General features: G+C 41.3%; 1 non-coding gene across 1 annotated transcript; it reads left to right on the forward strand.

Annotated features, from left to right (window-relative positions):
- The first annotated feature begins 15,834 nt into the window (after window positions 1–15,834).
- Trnav-uac (transfer RNA valine (anticodon UAC)) lies at window positions 15,835–15,903 on the forward strand. Its single transcript has one exon. It is a non-coding gene; the product is annotated as a tRNA-Val (tRNA).
- Window positions 15,904–17,831: the final 1,928 nt, after the last annotated feature.

Here is a 17,831-nt window from a genome sequence, read left to right on the forward strand (position 1 = left end):
TGCAAGAAAGATGCCTGGTGAGCTTGGGACACACGGAAGCAGAATTCCTCTAGGACCGGGCACGTTCTGTGTTTACCGGAAGTCCCACACCCGCGGATCCCGGCCCGCAGCAGCTCTCTGCTCCCAGACCCTGTGAGAGAGAGACCCAACCGCCTGGTCAGGTGGGCACTCCTGAGGCTGCAGAGCGGAAGAGACCACCAACACTGCTCACCCCTGCCCACATCCCTGGCCCAAGAGGAAACTGTATAAGGCCTCTGGGCTCCCGTGGGGGAGGGCCCAGGAGCGGCAGGACCCCTGCCAGAGACACCGCCGGACCCTGAAGGAAACAGACCGGATAAACAGTTCTCTGCACCCAAATCCCGTGGGAGGGAGAGCTAAACCTTCAGAGAGGCAGACAACCCTGGGAAACCAGAAGAGACTGCTCTCTGTACATACATCTCGGACGCCAGAGGAAAACACCAAAGGCCATCTAGAACCCTGGTGCACTGAAGCTCCCGGAAGAGGCGGCACAGGTATTCCTGGTTGCTGCCGCCGCAGAAAGCCCGTGGGCAGCACCCCACGAGTGAACTTGAGCCTCGGGACCACAGGTAAGACCAACTTTTCTGCTGCAAGAAAGCTGCCTGGTGAACTCAAGACACAGGCCCACAGGAACAGCTGAAGACCTGTAGAGAGGAAAAACTACACGTCTGAAAGCAGAACACTCTGTTCCCATAACTGGCTGAAAGAAAACAGGAAAACAGGTCTACAGCACTCCTGACACACAGGCTTATAGGACAGTCTAGCCACTGTCAGAAATAGCAGAACAAAGTAACACTAGAGATAATCTGATGGCGAGAGGCAAGCGCAGGGACCCAAGCAACAGAAACCAAGACTACATGGCACCATCGGAGCCCAATTCTCCCATCAAAACAAACATGGAATATCCAAACACACCAGAAAAGCAAGATCTAGTTTCAAAATCATATTTGATCATGATGCTGGAGGACTTCAAGAAAGACATGAAGAGCTCCCTTAGAGAACAAGTAGAAGCCTACAGAGAGGAATCGCAAAAATGCCTGAAAGAATCTCAAAAATCCCTGAAAGAATTCCAGGAAAACATAAATAAAGAAGTAGAAGCCCATAGAGAGGAGACACAAAAATCCCTGAAAGAATTCCAGGAAACATAAATAAACAAGTAGAAGCCCATAGAGAGGAGACACAAAAATCCCTGAAAGAATTCCAGGAAAACACAATCAAACAGTTGAAGGAATTGAAAATGGAAATAGAAGCAATCAAGAAAGAACACATGGAAACAACCCTGGATATAGAAAACCAAAAGAAGATACAAGGAGCTGTAGATACAAGCTTCACCAAGAGAATACAAGAGATGGAAGAGAGAATCTCAGGAGCAGAAGATTCCATAGAAATCATTGACTCAACTGTCAAAATAATGTAAAGCGGAAAAGGCTACTGGTCCAAAACATACAGGAAATCCAGGACTCAATGAGAAGATCAAACCTAAGGATAGATAATAGGTATAGAAGAGAGTGAAGACTCCCAGCTCAAAGGACCAGTAAATATCTTCAACAAAATCATAGAAGAAAACTTCCCTAACCTAAAAAAAGAGATACCCATAGACATACAAGAAGCCTACAGAACTCCAAATAGATTGGACCAGAAAAGAAACACCTCCCGTCACATAATTGTCAAAACACCAAACGCACAAAATAAAGAAAGAATATTAAAAGCAGTAAGGGAAAAAGGTCAAGTAACATATAAAGGGAGACCTATCAGAATCACACCAGACTTCTCGCCAGAAACTATGAAGGCCAGAAGATCCTGGACTGATGTCATACAGACCCTAAGAGAACACAAATGCCAGCCCAGGTTACTGTATCCAGCAAAACTCTCAATTAACATTGACGGAGAAACCAAGATATTCCATGACAAAACCAAATTTACACAATATCTTTCTACAAATCCAGCACTACAAAGGATAATAAATGGTAAAGCCCAACATAAGGAGGCAAGCTATACCCTAGAAGAAGCAAGAAACTAATCGTCTTGGCAACAAAACAAAGAGAATGAAAGCACACAAACATAACCTCACATCCAAATATGAATATAAAGGGAAGCAATAATCACTATTCCTTAATATCTCTCAATATCAATGGCCTCAACTCCCCAATAAAAAGACATAGATTAACAAACTGGATACGCAACGAGGACCCTGCATTCTGCTGCCTACAGGAAACACACCTCAGAGACAAAGACAGACACTACCTCAGAGTGAAAGGCTAGAAAACAACTTTCCAAGCAAATGGTCAGAAGAAGCAAGCTGGAGTAGCCATTCTAATATCAAATAAAATCAATTTCCAACTAAAAGTCATCAAAAAAGATAAGGAAGGACACTTCATATTCATCAAAGGAAAAATCCACCAAGATGAACTCTCAATCCTAAATATCTATGCCCCAAATACAAGGGCACCTACATACGTAAAAGAAACATTACTAAAGCTCAAAACACACATTGCACCTCACACAATAATAGTGGGAGATTTCAACACCCCACTCTCATCAATGGACAGATCATGGAAACAGAAATTAAACAGTGATGTCGACAGACTAAGAGAAGTCATGAGCCAAATGGACTTAACGGATATTTATAGAACATTCTATCCTAAAGCAAAAGGATATACCTTCTTCTCAGCTCCTCATGGAACTTTCTCCAAAATTGACCATATAATTGGTCAAAAAACGGGCCTCAACAGGTACAGAAAGATAGAAATAATCCCATGCGTGCTATCGGACCACCACGGCCTAAAACTGGTCTTCAATAACAATAAGGGAAGAATGCCCACATATAATTGGAAATTGAACAATGCTCTACTCAATGATAACCTGGTCAAGGAAGGAATAAAGAAAGAAATTAAAAACTTTTTAGAATTTAATGAAAATGAAGGTACAACATACCCAAACTTATGGGACACAATGAAAGCTGTGCTAAGAGGAAAACTCATAGCGCTGAGTGCCTGCAGAAAGAAACAGGAAAGAGCATATGTCAGCAGCTTGACAGCACACCTAAAAGCTCTAGAACAAAAAGAAGCAAATACACCCAGGAGGAGTAGAAGGCAGGAAATAATCAAACTCAGAGCTGAAATCAACCAAGTAGAAACAAAAAGGAACATAGAAAGAATCAACAGAACCAAAAGTTGGTTCTTTGAGAAAATCAACAAGATAGATAAACCCTTAGCCAGACTAACGAGAGGACACAGAGAGTGCGTCCAAATTAACAAAATCAGAAATGAAAAGGGAGACATAACTACAGATTCAGAGGAAATTCAAAAAATCATCAGATCTTACTATAAAAACCTATATTCAACAAAATTTGAAAATCTTCAGGAAATGGACAATTTCCTAGACAGATACCAGGTATCGAAGTTAAATCAGGAACAGATAAAGCAGTTAAACAACCCCATAACTCCTAAGGAAAGAGAAGCAGTAATTAAAGGTCTCCCAACCAAAAAGAGCCCAGGTCCAGACGGGTTTAGTGCAGAATTCTACCAAACCTTCATAGAAGACCTCATACCAATATTATCCAAACTGTTCCACAAAATTCAAACAGATGGATCACTACCGAATACCTTCTACGAAGCCACAATTACTCTTATACCTAAACCACACAAAGACCCAACAAAGAAAGAGAACTGCAGACCAATTTCCCTTATGAATATCGATGCAAAAATACTCAACAAAATTCTGGCAAACCGAATCCAAGAGCACATCAAAACAATCATCCACCATGACCAAGTAGGCTTCATCCCAGACATGCAGGGATGGTTTAATATACGGAAAACCATCAACGTGATCCATTATATAAACAAACTGAAAGAACAGAACCACATGATCATTTCATTAGACGCTGAGAAAGCATTTGACAAAATTCAACACCCCTTCATGATAAAAGTCCTGGAGAGAATACGAATTCAAGGCCCATACCTAAACATAGTAAAAGCCATATACAGCAAACCAGTTGCTAACATTAAACTAAATGGAGAGAAACTTGAAGCAATCCCACTAAAATCAGGGACTAGACAAGGCTGCCCACTCTCTCCCTACTTATTAAATATAGTTCTTGAAGTTCTAGCCAGAGCAATCAGACAACAAAAGGAGATCAAGGGGATACAGATCAGAAAAGAAGAGGTCAAAATATCACTATTTGCAGATGACATGATAGTATATTTAAGTGATCCCAAAAGTTCCACCAGAGAACTACTAAAGCTGATAAACAACTTCAGCAAAGTGGCTGGGTATAAAATTAACTCAAATAAATCAGTTGCCTTCGTCTATACAAAAGAGAAACAAGCCGAGAAAGAAATTAGGGAAACGACACCCTTCATAATAGACCCAAATAATATAAAGTACCTCGGTGTGACTTTAACCAAGCAAGTAAAAGATCTGTACAATAAGAACTTCAAGACACTGAGGAAAGAAATTGAAGAAGACCTCAGAAGATGGAAAGATCTCCCATGCTCATGGATTGGCAGGATTAATATAGTAAAAATGGCCATTTTACCAAAAGCGATCTACAGATTCAATGCAATCCCCATCAAAATACCAATCCAAATCTTCAAAGAGTTAGACAGAACAATTTGCAAATTCAACTGGAATAACAAAAAACCCAGGATAGCTAACGCTCTCCTCAACAATAAAAGGACTTCAGGGGGAATCACTATCCCTGAACTCAAGCAGTATTACAGAGCAATAGTGATAAAAACTGCATGGTATTGGTACAGAGACAGACAGATAGACAAATGGAATAGAATTGAAGACCCAGAAATGAACCCACACACCTATGGGCACTTGATTTTTGACAAAGGATCAAAAAACATAGCATTTTCAGCAAATGGTGCTGGTTCAACTGGAGGGCAACATGTAGAAGAATGCAGATTGATCCATGCTTATCACCCTGTACAAAGCTTAAGTCCAAGTTGATCAAGGACCTCCACATCAAACCAGACACACTCAAACTAATAGAAGAAAAACTAGGGAAGCATCTGGAACACATAGGCACTGGAAAAAATTTCCTGAACAAAACACCAATGGCTTATGCTCTAAGATCAAGAATCGACAAATGGGATCTCATAAAACTGCAAAGCTTCTGTAAGGCAAAGGACACTGTGGTTAGGACAAAACGGCAACCAACAGATTGGGAAAAGATCTTTACCAATCCTACAACAGATAGAGGCCTTATATCCAAAATATACAAAGAACTCAAGAAGTTAGACCGCAGGGAAACAAATAACCCTATTAAAAAATGGGGTTCAGATCTAAACAAAGAATTCACAGCTGAGGAATGCCGAATGGCTGAGAAACACCTAAAGAAATGTTCAACATCTTTAGTCATAAGGGAAATGCAAATCAAAATAACCCTGAGATTTCACCTCACACCAGTGAGAATGGCTAAGATCAAAAACTCAGGTGACAGCAGATGCTGGCGAGGATGTGGAGAAAGAGGAACACTCCTCCATTGTTGGTGGGATTGCAGACTGGTAAAACCATTCTGGAAATCAGTCTGGAGGTTCCTCAGAAAATTGGACAATTGAACTGCCTGAGGATCCAGCTATACCTCTCTTGGGCATATACTCAAAAGATGCCTCAACATATAAAAGAGACACATGCTCCACTATGTTCATCGCAGCCTTATTTATAGTATCCAGAAGCTGGAAAGAACCCAGATGCCCTTCAACAGAGGAATGGATACAGAAAATGTGGTACATCTACACAATGGAATATTACTCAGATATCAAAAACAACGAGTTTATGAAATTCGTAGGCAAATGGTTGGAACTGGAAAATATCATCCTGAGTGAGCTAACCCAATCACAGAAAGACATACATGGTATGCACTCATTGTTAAGTGGCTATTAGCCCAAATGCTTGAATTACCCTAGATCCCTAGAACAAACGAAACTCAAGACGGATGATCAAAATGTGAATGCTTCACTCCTTCTTTAAATGAGGAAAGAGAATACCATTGGCAGGGAAGGGAGAGGCAAAGATTAAAACAGAGACTGAAGGAACACCCATTCAGAGCCTGCCCCACATGTGGCCCATACATAAACAGCCACCCAATTAGACAAGATGGATGAAGCAAAGAAGTGCAGACTGACAGGTGCCGGATGTAGATCGCTCCTGAGAGACACAGCCAGAATACAGCAAATACAGAGGCGAATGCCAGCAGCAAACCACTGAACTGAGAATAGGTCCCCTGTTGAAGGAATCAGAGAAAGAACTGGAAGAGCTTGAAGGGCCTCGAGACCCCAAAAGTACAACAATGCCAAGCAACCAGAGCTTCCAGGGACTAAGCCACTACCTAAAGACTATACATGGACTGACCCTGGACTCTGACCCCATAGGTAGCAATGAATATCCTAGTAAGAGCACCAGTGGAAGGGGAAGCCCTGGGTCCAGCTAAGAGTGAACCCCCAGTGAACTAGTCCATGGGGGGAGGGCGGCAATGGGGGGAGGGTTGGGAGGGGAACACCCATAAGGAAGGGGAGGGGGGAGGGGCATGTTTGCCCGGAAACCGGGAAAGGGAATAACACTCGAAATGTATATAAGAAATACTCAAGTTAATAAAAAAAAAAGCAGTAAGGGAAAAAGGTCAAGTAACATATAAAGGCAGACCTATCAGAATCACACCAGACTTCTCGCCAGAAACTATGAAGGCCAGAAGATCCTGGACTGATGTCATACAGACCCTAAGAGAACACAAATGCCAGCCCAGGTTACAGTATCCTGGAAAACTCTGAATTAACATAGATGGAGAAACCAAGATATTCCATGACATTACCAAATTTACACAATATCTTTCTACAAATCCAGCACTACAAAGGATAATAAAGGGTAAAGCCCAACATAAGGAGGCAAGCTATAACCTAGAAGAAGCAAGAAACTAATCGTCTTGCCCACATCAAAGAGAATGAAAGCACACAAACATAACCTCACATCCAAATATGAATATAACGGTAAGCAATAATCACTATTCCTTAATATCTCTCAACATCAATGGCCTCAACTCCCCAATAAAAAGACATAGATTAACAAACTGGATACGCAACGAGGACCCTGCATTCTGCTGCCTACAGGAAACACACCTCAGATACAAAGACAGACATTACCTCAGAGTGAAAGGCTGGAAAACAATTTTCCAAGCAAATGGTCAGAAGAAGCAAGCTGGAGTAGCCATTCTAATATCAAATAAAATCAATTTCCAACTAAAAGTCATCAAAAAAGATAAGGAAGGACACTTCATATTCATCAAATGAAAAATCCACCAAGATGAACTCTCAATCCTAAATATCTATGCCCCAAATACAAGGGCACCTACATACATAAAAGAAACCTTACTAAAGCTCAAACACACATTGCACCTCACACAATAATAGTGGGAGATTCCAACACCCCACTCTCATCAATGGACAGATCATGGAAACAGAAATTGAAAAGAGATGTAGACAGACTAAGAGAAGTCATGAGCCAAATGGACTTAACGGATATTTATAGAACATTCTATCCTAAAGCAAAAGGATATACCTTCTTCTCAGCTCTTCATGGTACTTTCTCCAAAATTGACCACATAATTGGTCAAAAAACGGGCCTCAACAGGTACAGAAAGATAGACATAATCCCATGCGTGCTATCGGACCACCACGGCCTAAAACTGGCCTTCAATAACAATCAAGGAAGAATGCCCACATATACTTGGAAATTGAACAATGCTCTACTCAATGATAACCTGGTCAAGGAAGAAATAAAGAAAGAAATTAAAAACTTATTAGAATTTAATGAAAATGAAGGTACAACATACCCAAACTTATGGGACACAATGAAAGCTGTGCTAAGAGGAAAACTCATAGCGCTGAGTGCCTGCAGAAAGAAACAGGAAAGAGCATATGTCAGCAGCTTGACAGCACACCTAAAAGCTCTAGAACAAAAAGAAGCACATACACCCAGGAGGAGTAGAAGGCAGGAAATAATCAAACTCAGAGCTGTAATCAACCAAGTAGAAACAAAAAGGACCAGAGAAAGAATCAACAGAACCAAAAGTTGGTTCTTTGAGAAAATCAACAAGATAGATAAACCCTTAGCCAGACTAACGAGAGGACACAGAGAGTGTGTCCAAATTAACAAAATCAGAAATGAAAAGGGAGACATAACAACAGATTCAGAGGAAATTCAAAAAATCATCAGATCTTACTATAAAAACCTATATTCAACAAAACTTGAAAATCTTCAGGAAATGGATAATTTCCTAGACAGATACCAGGTACCGAAGTTAAATCAGGAACAGATAAACCAGTTAAACAACCCCATAACTCCTAAGGAAATAGAAGCAGTCATTAAAGGTCTCCCAACCAAAAAGAGCCCGGGTCCAGACGGTTTTAGTGCAGAATTCTACCAAACCTTCATAGAAGACCTCATACCAATATTATCCAAACTATTCCACAAAATTCAAACAGATGGATCACTACCGAATACCTTCTACGAAGCCACAATTACTCTTATACCTAAACCACACAAAGACACAACAAAGAAAGAGAACTTCAGACCAATTTCCCTTATGAATATCGATGCAAAAATACTCAACAAAATTCTGGCAAACCGAATCCAAGAGCACATCAAAACAATCATCCACCATGACCAAGTAGGCTTCATCCCAGACATGCAGGGATGGTTTAATATACGGAAAACCATCAACGTGATCCATTATATAAACAAACTGAAAGAACAAAACCACATGATCATTTCATTAGACGCTGAGAAAGCATTTGACAAAATTCAACACCCCTTCATGATAAAAGTCCTGGAGAGAATACGAATTCAAGGCCCATACCTAAACATAGTAAAAGCCATATACAGCAAACCAGTTGCTAACATTAAACTAAATGGAGAGAACCTCGAAGCAATCCCACTAAAATCAGGGACTAGACAAGGCTGCCCACTCTCTCCCTACTTATTCAATACAGTTCTTGAAGTTCTAGCCAGAGCAATCAGACAACAAAAGGAGGTCAAGGGGATACAGATCGGAAAAGAAGAAGTCAAAATATCACTTTTTGCAGATGATATGATAGTATATTTAAGTGATCCCAAAAGTTCCACCAGAGAACTACTAAAGCTGATAAACAACTTCGGCAAAGTGGCTGGGTATAAAATTATCTCAAATAAATCAGTAGCCTTCCTCTATACAAAAGAGAAACAAGCCGAGAAAGAAATTAGGGAAACGACACCCTTCATAATAGACCCAAATAATATAAAGTACCTCGGTGTGACTTTAACCAAGCAAGTAAAAGATCTGTACAATAAGAACTACAAGACACTGAAGAAGGAAATTGAAGAAGACCTCAGAAGATGGAAAGATCTCCCATGCTCATGGATTGGCAGGATTAATATAGTAAAAATGGCCATTTTACCAAAAGCAATCTACAGATTCAATGCAATCCCCATCAAAATACCAATCCAAATCTTCAAAGAGTTAGACAGAACAATTTGCAAATTCATCTGGAATAACAAAAAACCCAGGATAGCTAAAGCTATCCTCAACAATAAAAGGACTTCCGGGGGAATCACTATCCCTGAATTCAAGCAGTATTACAGAGCAATAGTGATAAAAACTGCATGGTATTGGTACAGAGACAGACAGATAGACCAATGGAACATAATTGAAGACCCAGAAATGAACCCACACACCTATGGTCACTTGATTTTTGACAAAGGAGCCAAAACCATCCAATGGAAAAAAGATAGCATTTTCAGCAAATGGTGCTGGTTCAACTGGAGGGCAACATGTAGAAGAATGCAGATCGATCCATGCTTATCACCCTGTACAAAGCTTAAGTCCAAGTGGATCAAGGACCTCCACATCAAACCAGACACAGTGAAACTAATAGAAGAAAAACTAGGGAAGCATCTGGAACATATGGGCACTAGAAAAAATTTCCTAAACAAAACACCAATGGCTTACGCTCTAAGATCAAGAATCGACAAATGGGATCTCATAAAACTACAAAGCTTCTGTAAGGCAAAGGACACTGTGGTTAGGAGAAAACGGCAACCAACAGATTGGGAAAAGATCTTTACCAATCCTACAACAGATAGAGGCCTTATATCCAAAATATACAAAGAACTCAAGAAGTCAGACCGCAGGGAAACAAATAACCCTATTAAAAATGGGGTTCAGAGCTAAACAAAGAATTCACAGCTGAGGAATGCCGAATGGCTGAGAAACACCTAAAGAAATGTTCAACATCTTTAGTCATAAGGGAAATGCAAATCAAAATAACCCTGAGATTTCACCTCACACCAGTGAGAATGGCTAAGATCAAAAACTCAGGTGACAGCAGATGCTGGCGAGGATGTGGAGAAAGAGGAACACTCCTCTATTGTTGGTGGGATTGCAGACTGGTAAAACCATTCTGGAAATCAGTCTGGAGGTTCCTCAGAAAATTGGACAATTGAACTGCCTGAGGATCCAGCTATACCTCTCTTGGGCATATACCCAAAAGATGCCTCAACATATAAAAGAGACACATGCTCCACTATGTTCATCGCAGCCTTATTTATAGTATCCAGAAGCTGGAAAGAACCCAGATGCCCTTCAACAGAGGAATGGATACAGAAAATGTGGTACATCTACACAATGGAATATTACTCAGATATCAAAAACAACGAGTTTATGAAATTCGTAGGCAAATGGTTGGAACTGGAAAATATCATCCTGAGTGAGCTAACCCAATCACAGAAAGACATACATGGTATGCACTCATTGTTAAGTGGCTATTAGCCCAAATGCTTGAATTACCCTAGATCCCTAGAACAAACGAAACTCAAGACGGATGATCAAAATGTGAATGCTTCACTCCTTCTTTAAATGAGGAAAAAGAATACCCTTGGCAGGGAAGGGAGAGGCAAAGATTAAAACAGAGACTGAAGGAACACCCATTCAGAGCCTGCCCCACATGTGGCCCATACATATACAGCCACCCAATTAGACAAGATGGATGAAGCAAAGAAGTGCTGACCGACAGGAGCCGGATGTAGATCGCTCCTGAGAGACACAGCCAGAATACAGCAAATACAGAGGCGAATGCCAGCAGCAAACCACTGAACTGAGAATAGGTCCCCTGTTGAAGGAATCAGAGAAAGAACTGGAAGAGCTTGAAGGGCCTCGAGACCCCAAAAGTACAACAATGCCAAGCAACCAGAGCTTCCAGGGACTAAGCCACTACCTAAAGACTATACATGGACTGACCCTGGACTCTGACCCCATAGGTAGCAATGAATATCCTAGTAAGAGCACCAGTGGAAGGGGAAGCCCTGGGTCCAGCTAAGAGTGAACCCCCAGTGAACTAGTCCATGGGGGGAGGGCGGCAATGGGGGGAGGGTTGGGAGGGGAACACCCATAAGGAAGGGGAGGGGGGAGGGGGATGTTTGCCCGGATACAGGGAAAGGGAATAACACTTGAAATGTATATAAGAAATACTCAAGTTAATAAAAAAAAAGGGGGCTGGGGATTTAGCTCAGTGGTAGAGCGCTTACCTAGGAAGCGCAAGGCTCGGGGTTCGGTCCCCAGCTCCGAAAAAAAGAACCAAAAAAAAAAAAAAAAGAATATAGATTTGCTTCCACCCCGTGGCTGTAATGGGAACTGCATCTGTGCGAGTCTGGCCAGATGGAGGGGGAGAACACAGGCTGGGAATCTGAGATTGGAACCCAATCCTGATCTGAGCTGAATATAAAGAATAGACATGAGGGAGCGACAGAAGCTTGTATGAGTCTAAATATGAACGCACACATGCATGCACACACAGAGCTCCTAGGGGTAAGCCCACGTTTCCATGCAATTAATTTGCTCCATAGAGTGACCACAATCTACACAGTCAGTGTGTATAGAAGATATATACACGAACATCCTCTATCAAGTGTGTGTGTGTGTGTGTGTGTGTGTGTGTTTGTGTGTGCCACACATCCTGCCACACATCCCTATATAAGTTGATTCACATTGATCCTTTACAGCACATCCATCCTTTATCTGTGTGATAAAGTCACTGTCTCACATAGGAAATACCGAACAGTAATGTGTCTGATATCCCAAGATGCTTCATCCCATGGCACCACAGCTCCACAGTAGGAAGGGAAGTGAGAAGGAACTGACTTACCTATCATGTCCCAATCGCTCTGGTAACATGCTGTCAGGACTGATTCCACGTGACTCTTGTTATGGTCTGGAGCTGGTGTGGATGGCGAGTCCACAGATTTCTCTCATGTCTACTCAATGATAACTTGATCAAGAAAGAAACAAAGAAACTCAAGATTTAAACTTTAATTAAAATGAAGGTACAACATGCCAAAATATATGGGACACAAGGAATGTAGTGGAAAGAGGAAAATTCATGGCTCTGAGTGCCTCCAGAAAGAAACGGGAGAGTATACACTAGTGGTTTGACAGCACACCCAAAATCTCTAGAACAAAAAAAAGCAAATACACCCAAGAGTAGAGGAGGGCAAGAAATAATCAAACTCAGGGCTGAAATCAACCATGTAGAAACAAAAAGAACAAGATAGAACAATCGTTAGCCAAACTAACCAGAGGGCACAGAGAGAGTATCCAAATTACCAAAATAAGAAATGAAAAGAAAGACTTAACAACTAAATCTGAGAAAAATTTTTAAAAAATCATCAGATCCTACTGCAAAAGCTTATACTCAACAAAACTAGAAAATCTGGAGGAAATGGACAATTCTGTAGACAGATACCAGGTTCCAAAGTTAAATCCAGATTAGACAAACCACATAACCATTTCCACAACACCTCAAGAAATAGAAGAAGTTACTAAAAGTCTCCCAACCAAAGAGACCCCAGGACTAGATGGGTTTAGTGCAGAATTCTATCATAACTTCATAGAAGCAAATTTCCTGAACAAAACACCAATGGCTTATGCTCTAAGATCAAGAATCGACAAATGGGATCTCATAAAACTGCAAAGCTTCTGTAAGGCAAAGGACACTGTGGTTAGGACAAAATGGCAGCCAACAGATTGGGAAAAGATCTTTACCAATCCTACATCCGATAGAGGGTTAATATGCATAACATATAAAGAATTGAAGAAGTTACACTCCAAAGAGCCAAATAACCATAATAAAAATGGGGTACAGAGCTAAACATAGAATTCTCAGTTTACAAATGTCAAATGACGGAGAAGCACCTAAAGAAATGTTTAAAATCCTTAGTCATCAGGGAAATGCAAATCAAAATAACCCTGAGATCCACCTCACTCCAATTAGAATCGCCAAGATCAAAAACTCAGGTAACAGCAGATGCTGGCAAGAATGTGGAGAAAAAGGAACATTCCTCCATTGTTGGTGGGATTGCAAACTGGTACAACCATTCTGGAAATCAGTCTGGAGGTTCCTCAGAAAATTGGACATTAAAGTACTTGAGGGCCCAGCTATAAATCTCTGGGGCATATACCCAAAAGATGCTCCAAAATACAACAAAGACACATGCTCCACTATGTTCATAGCAGACGTATTTATAAAAGCCAGGAGCTGGAAAGAACCCAGATGCCTTCAACAGAGGAATGGATACAGAAAATGTGTTACATCTACACAATGGAATATTACTCAGCTATCAAAAACAATGACTTCATGAAATGCATAGGCAAATGGTCGGAACTAGAAAGTATCATCCTGAGTGAGGTAATCCAATCACAGAAAAGCACACATGGTATGAAGTCACTGATAAGTGGATTTTAGCCCAAAACTCAAATTACCCAAAATACAATCCACAGACCACATGAAGCTCAAGAAGAAATATGACCAAAGTGCAGATGATTCACTCCTTCTTAAAAGGGGGAACAAAAATATTCATTGGAGGGGAGGTGGAGGCAAAGTTTAAAGCAGAGATCGAAGGAATGGCCATTCACACCCTGCCCCACATGTGGCCCATATATATACAGTCACCAAAACTGGTTAAGATGGCTGAACCAAAGAAGTGCAGGCCGACAGGAACCGGAGAGAGATGTCTCTTGAGAGACACAACCAGAACATGTCAAATACAGAGGTGAATGCTAGCAGCAAACTATTGAACTGAGAAGAGAGATACCCGTGGAAGGAAGTAGAGAAAGGATTGAAAGCGCTAAAGGGGCTTGCAACCCCCTAAGAACAACAATGCCAACCAACCAGAGCTACCAGGGACTAAACCACTACCCAAAGACTATACACAGACTGACCCAAGGCTCCAAATGCATATGTAGCAGAGAACAGACTTGTTGGGTCACCAGTGGAAGGGGAAGCCCTTGGTCCTGCGAAGGTTGGACCCCCAGTGCAGGGGAACATCGGAGGAGTGGTAAGCTGGCTGGAAGGGAGGGAAACACTCTTATGGGGAAGAGGAAGGGAAGGGGGACAAGGGAGGGCAGAGGGTGTTTAAGGACAGAACACCGGGCAAGGGGATAATTTGAAATGTAAATAAAGAAATATATCGTTTAAAAAATTATCCAGCTCAGGAACATCACTGCTGTTTCCAAGGTAATGATTACTTTTAAGGCATTGCCTGCCATGAAGGCAAAAACGCGGAGGAAGATGATAAGGAGCCTCCGGTCTGGAATCGTGGTGCAGATTGCAACAAGAATTGCCATGACTGCTCCCAAGCACCAAGGAAAGGTCCTGATTTTAATGTAGCAATTTTACACACATAACTGACAAAATTGAAAATAACAACGGAAGACATGAACATGGGTACAACTTGTTCTTGACCCAGAATGTTCTCGATGCTGGATGAGACGCTGCACAAAACAGACATATTTGTGCCGTGAGGAATAAGGAGAAATTGTGGACAGAAACTTGGAGACCAAAGGACTTCTGAGGCTGGGTTGTGTGTACAGAATATGTGCATGGTCAGATGCAGGGAATGCAGGGTGTCCATAAGCAGAATGAGAGAGATGTGGTGATTAGGATGCCTGTCACCCTCTTCTGACCACCACCTAGGCTATTACACCACTTGTGGATCTCCTTTCTGATGTCTACTTTGTTTTGTGGGCGTATGCTGTCCACCCATTAACTTTTATGTCATCAACATTACTCTGTACCCTGGATTTCGGTGATTCAAATAGCTAAATATAGCTGATTCAAATGCACAGCCTGTGACCTCTATAGTGGAATTAAAGCCTTCTGTCGAGTTGGTATAAGCTAGACCTAATGATAAAAAAAAAAAACAAAAAAAAAAAAACAAAAAAAACCCTGTTTCCTTCAGAGGCTGGATCAAGGAACTTCTCTTGTATGCTTCTTTACTTGACCCTGCGTTTGATCTTCAAGGTTCTTCCTTCCTCAGAACATTTGTAAATGTAGAATGTTGCCTAAGATAAAATTTATACCCGGATTTGGGCAGGCGCAGAGCCTGGGTCTGAGAGAGTTCCTGGTAGGCTCCATAGAAGGGAGGCCCAGAAGACTAAAGGCAACCGTAGACTCGCTGTACCCAACCTCAGAATGCCATCTACCCAATCCCTGCTTCAATATTGCCTGATGTTCCTAATCCTTCAGAAGCACATTCTAATGAATTTAGCACAATAGTCTCAAGTTATGTAGGTCTGCCATTTTTGCAGAGCACAAAATTGTTGTGGTTCTTGTTCTTGTTTTGTTTGCATTGGAAATCGATTCTTTTCCCATAGAAGTGATGACATAAAAATTGTCGATAATGATATACAAATATGTGATATAAATATCTTCAGGCACTATAAAAAGTAGCTTGAGTCTCTGTCAGTTCATATAGGCTGGAAAGAGGTCTGGAGTGAGGCTTTGAGTTGTAGCTCAGTGGTAGAGCGCATACCTTACACGTATGTTGTCCCGGGTTCGATTCCCGGCTTCTCCAAGCTTTTTGTTTTTTTTCTCTTCAGGATCAGTTTCTAGACAGGATCTAGAAGACGTGTCGGTAAAGACCTCCGTAGTCTGGGGCGTATGGTCAAAGTGCTCATCTATAGACGTGACAACAATATTCCACTCTAACCTTGAAGACGTTCCCATGGAGACCTCTTAGTCTGGGGAGTACAGCGTGGTCATCGCTCTGGGATTATGTTTCCTCACAGCTTCTGCCTTCATGCTGCTGGCAGTTTCCTAGTGGGTATGCTTTCTCGGGTGAACGACGTCAAGGAAGAATGACTTCTGCATTGAGAGAAATAAGGGAGGATACTGTGTAGGAGAAAAGTCTGTTTCAGGGACAGGATCAAGACACTTTCTTCTATGTTTCCCCCCTTGACAGTTTTTTTTTGTTTTGTTTTGTTTTGTTTTTTTTATCATTAGGTCTAGCTTATATCAACTAGACAGAAGGCTTTAATTCCACTATAGAGGTCACAGGCTGTGCATTTGAATCAGCTATATTTAGCAATTCGAATCACCGAAATCCAGGGTACAGAGTAATGTTGATGACATAAAAGTTAATGGGTGGACAGCATACACCCACAAAAGAAAGTAGACATCAGAAAGGAGATCCACAAGTGGTGTAATAGCCTAGGTGGTGGCCAGAAGCGGGTGACAGGCATCCTAATCACCACATCTCTCTCATTCTGCTTATGGACACCATGCATTCCCTGCATCTGACCATGCACATATTCTGTACACACAACCCAACCTCAGAAGTCCTTTGGTCTCCAAGTTTCTGTCCACAATTTCTCCTTATTCCTCACGGCACAAATATGTCTGTTTTGTGCAGCTTCTCATCCAGCATTGAGAACATTCTGGGTCAAGAACAAGTTGTACACATGTTCATGTGTTCAGTTTTTATTTTCAATTCTGTCAGTTATGTGTGTAAAGTTGCCACATTAAAATCAGGACCTTCCCTTGGTGCTTGGGATCAATCATGGCAATTCTTGCTGCAATCTGCACCATGATCCCAGTCTGGAGGCTCCTTATCATCTTCCTCCATGTTTTTGCCTTCATGGTGGGCAATGCCTTAAAAGAAATCATTGTCTTGGATACAGCAGAGAGCATTCAGGGATTTGATAAGTTTTTATTTTGGAGAAGCATCCTTGTGGAGTTCTCTTTGGAATAAGGTATATCATATATTTTCATGACCTCATTTGAAAGAACTAGACAGCCGCTAGTGAAAATCTGGCATAAAATAAGGACTAACGACCCCAAGAAGGGTCTAAGTGAAACAAAAGACTTGCGACAGCTCTGAGTGAAACAAAGGAGACCACTATGATCTGACCCTTGCTGCCTGACAGAGTCTCAGCATTGGCTGTCGCAGTGTTTTTAATGTCCTCAGTGTATGTCTAATTAGCACACTATGACAAAATTGTGACACAGATGAATAAAAGTCTACAAAATAATGTGCTAATGTATTAGCAATATTCTATCAATCTCAGAGCACCAAACTTTCCAGCCAATTTTCTGAACACACATCGATTCTCTTTAAATTATGCCTTAACTTTCAGGACGGAAATATTGATTTCAAATTTTTGGCAGGGCAGTCATTTTCTTTCACAACTTTTCTGTACTGTATTTATCACTTCGTATATTCTGGGGGTTCCCTTAAATTTACACTTTATTCAATAGAACTTTACTTTTCTCAGGGAAATATCCTAATTCCATTTTTTATCTTTATTAACATGAATATTTCTTATTTACATTTCAATTGTTATTCCCTTTCTTGGATTCTGGGCCAACATCCCCATAACCCCTCCCCATCCCCTTCTATATTGGTGCTCCCCTCCCTATCCTTCCCCATTACCACCCTCCCCCCAACAATCACCAAGGGCTTCCCCTTCCACTGGTGCTCTTACTAGGTTATTCATTGCTACC

The sequence above is a fragment of the Rattus norvegicus genome, chromosome X (assembly GCF_036323735.1).
Source record: "Rattus norvegicus strain BN/NHsdMcwi chromosome X, GRCr8, whole genome shotgun sequence".
Taxonomy (NCBI): Eukaryota; Metazoa; Chordata; class Mammalia; order Rodentia; family Muridae; genus Rattus; species Rattus norvegicus.